Source organism: Nipponia nippon, unplaced genomic scaffold (genome assembly GCF_047370975.1).
Source record: "Nipponia nippon isolate SJK-2023a ecotype South Korea unplaced genomic scaffold, ASM4737097v1 scaffold_34, whole genome shotgun sequence".
NCBI classification, from domain to species: Eukaryota; Metazoa; Chordata; class Aves; order Pelecaniformes; family Threskiornithidae; genus Nipponia; species Nipponia nippon.
In genome coordinates, this window is record NW_028262352.1 from 4,704,724 (window position 1) to 4,708,533 (window position 3,810).

The window sequence follows — 3,810 nt, forward strand, 5'->3', positions numbered from 1 at the left end:
GTTTTAGCACCCAGGCTGCTTGTTGTTTTGCACTAGCAGTTCTCTAAAGTCCATCCCCGCAGCTCGCCCCCCCCCCCCCCCCCGCCCTGCTACCAGAACCTTTCCATGTATACACAATACAATATCCATTTGTACAGTTGCAGTGAGGAAAATTGCAGGAATGTAGGACCTAGAAAAAAGTATGCATTCAACCATGCATCCTTATACTAATTGAAGGAAAATACGTTGCTTCCAGTGATTTATTCTAAACAAGTTTTTGATTTAGATCTATGTGATACCTTTGATTTTACTAATAATTTCATAGGACACCCCAGCTATCTGTAGATTGTGGAAGTCTGGGAACTTTGACAGTGAGTTCTTGTGAGTTGTACTGGTGTTTTTAATAATTTTTGTTCTTGTTGCAAGAAAATTTGTTTTCATTAAATAAGCAATTCATATCTTCTGCTCTATAAAGACTTCAAAACTCAAGAAAAAATAATAATGTGGCTTTGACTAAAGAAAGTTATAAATCTTTGACTTCTTGTATTCTGAAATGTTTGAATGGGTTCAGGTTTTAGCTACTATATGTTGTGAGTTAACACCAGCATGCAGCTAAGCACCACGCAGCTGCTTGCTCACTCCCCCAGCAGTGGAATGGGGGAGAGAATCGGAAGGGAAAAGGTGAGACAACTCATGGGTTGAGATAAAGACAGTTTAATAGGTAAAGCAAAAGCTGCGTGCGCAAGTAACGCAAAATAAAGAATTCATTCACTCCTTCCCATCGGCAGGCAGGTGTTCAGCCATTTACAGGAAAGCAGGGCTTCATAATGCGTAATGGTTACTTGGGAAGACAAATGCCATAATTCTGAACGTCCTCCCCTTCCTCCTTCTTTCCCCAGCTTTTTATTGCTGAGCATGATGTCACATGGTATGGAATATCCCTTTAGTCAGTTGGGGTCAGCTGTCCTGGCTATGTCCTCTCCCAGCTTCTTGTGCACCCCCAGCCTACTCGCTGGCGGGGCAGCATGAGAAGCAGAAAAGGCCTTGATGCTGTGTAAGCACTATTCAGCAATAGCTAAAACATCAGTGTGTTATCAACACTGTTTTCATCACAAATCCAAAACATAGCTCCATGCAAGCTACTATGAAGAAAATAAACTCTATCCTAGCCAAAACCAGTACATATATTATTATAAGTGAAGGAAATATTTTGGACCCTAAAGAACGAAGTTTTTTTTATGCTAGAACTGGCTGAAGTTCCTGTTTGAGGGGACTGAGATCAGAGGGAGAGAACTGAGATTTATCTTGGGTCAAAACTTTTTGTACAATAGAGATGTGATGCTGAGCAATCAACAGGAGACTGTCCTTTAGACATACGGGTTTATTTGAATGATATTATCCACTTTGTTGGTAATTTTTCTGGTCATAAGTATGTATTTATTTCCTCACTACAGTGACATTTTCTTTATGATGGAAAGGTCTGAGGTAATTCACCAGATGTCAGAAATGTATGCCATTTTCACTCTTGAATGTTGGACAGAAACTTTGCTTTTAATTTATTTCTTTGACATTTCTTTCATAATTATTTTTAAACTCTTTTCTTCTGTTTCATAGATTTAAATCTGAATATCCTGCTGCTAGAACATTTCCAAAACAATTGAAGGTTTTATACCATTGCACCCATGCTCATGGGATACAAACACTTTTTAAAGTGTTGTAAAGAGTACAAAAAGGATACAGAGCTACTAGAGAGTGTCCAGAGGAGAGCCACGAAGATGGTGAAGGGTTTAGAGGGGAAGCCGCATGAGGAGTGGCTGAAGTCACTTGGTCTGTTCAGCCTGGAGAAGAGGAGACTGAGGGGAGACCTCATCGCAGTCTACAGCTTCCTCACAAGGGAAGGAGGAGGGGCAGGCGGTGATCTCTTCTCCCTGGCGACCAATCATAGGACCTGAGGGAACGGCAGGAAGATATGCCAGGGGAGGTTTAGGCTGGACATTAGGAAAAGGTTCTTCACCCAGAGGGTGGTGGAGCACTGGAACAAGCTCCCCCGGGAGGTAGCCACAGCGCCAAGCCTGACAACATTCAAGAAGCATTTGGACAATGCCTTCAGACATATGGGGTGAATTTTGGGGTTGTTCTATGCAGGGACAGGAGTTGGCCTCGATGATCCTTGTGGGTCCCTTCCAACTCAGGATATTCTATGATTCTATGATAATAAGGAAACTAGAATTAAATATTTTAAATTTTGAATGACCTTGCTTTCATATAACTTGATTAATTGAAGGGGTTTTCACCTCTTTTAATCTTTCTGTCCATGTTCCCTCCTCCCCCATCAAGGGTTGTTCTCAGGAGTTTCTTCTGCTTCCTTTCCCCTTTCCAAGGAAGTGCTTACTACCTTTTAACATATAATAAGAAAAAAAGAACCAGAAAAAGCAAAGTAATTAGTAGATTCCAAAGAACAATGTCAGTGCACTGTTATTACTTTTTGACAGTGAGGTATTTAATTTTCCTATTCAATTTTCTGATATTGGCAGGTAACTAAAGTTAAATGACTGTGACAATACACATAATTAAATTTTCATTCTTATTTTCATGACCGTGTTCTCTAGATCCATACTCTGCTCACAGACTGAATTTCTTTCCTGATGCTGCTGGTCAAAAGTACTCTATACTCTGTGCAACTTCTTCATTCTCTTATAGAGCATATACTGTTGGTCAGAGCTGAAGGTTTAAGTATTATAAATATTAAATGAAAAAACTGAAATATTATAATCCTCCTACTGATAGTGTATTTACTGATTTTTAATGATATATTTAAATTATTTATTCATTTATAAACCATATGAGTGTAGTGCTCAAAATGTTGTGAAAGAGTCAGTCCAGAATTTTTTTCATTACACTGAGAAACAGTATTTGTATGAATTTGTACTGGGTTTACATGGCAAGGTTTTGGTAGTAGGGAGGCTGCCAGGGCGGCCTCTGTGAGAAGAGACCAGGGGCTGCCCCAGTGTCGAAAAGAGCCAGTTCCAGATGGAGTAGATTCTCTGGCAGGAACTGTGGCCCATGGATAGGACCCATGCTGGAGTAGGGGAAAAGTGTGAGGAGGAAGGAGTGGCAGAGACAAAGTGTTATGAACTGACTACAACCCCCCCATTCCCCCTGTGCCACTCGGAGTGGGGGGAGGAGGTAGAAGAGTCAGGAACGAAGGAATGAAGTTGAGCCTAGGAAAAAGGAGAGGTGCAGTGGGGGGAAATTTTTTGGTTTTTTTTCTTTATCTCTCACCATCCAAATCTATTTTTAATTGGCAATAAATTAAAGTAATTTTCCCCAAGTCAGGTCTGTTTTGCCCATAATGGTAACTGTTAATTGATCTCCCTGCCTTTATCTTGACTCACGTGCTTTTTCATCTTATTTTCTCCCCTTGTCCTTTTGAGGAGGGTGAGTGAGAAAGTGGCTGGGTGGGGGTCTGGTAGCTAGCCAAGGTCAACTCACCACAGAATTTTTTTTAACCTAGTAGGCCATAGATCTAGAGCTCAACTGAAAAGAAGGTTTGTTCTAAGCAACAATGCATGCAGTATACAGATGCAATATACATAAGTTTCCCTGAATTTTATAGGAATTTATTATGAACAAAGATCATTGTTTATGATATATAATGTTTAAACAGAGCTTGAACAAAAGACTGCCAGAAGTTTAAAAATAAATCAACTGTATAACATTTAATGTAGGTTGCCAACACATATCCAGTAGCATTCACTAATGTTAATATTTCCATGACTACTGATCAGTCTCTGCAACTAATTAAATGAAAAGTTTTTGTAATGGTTAAAA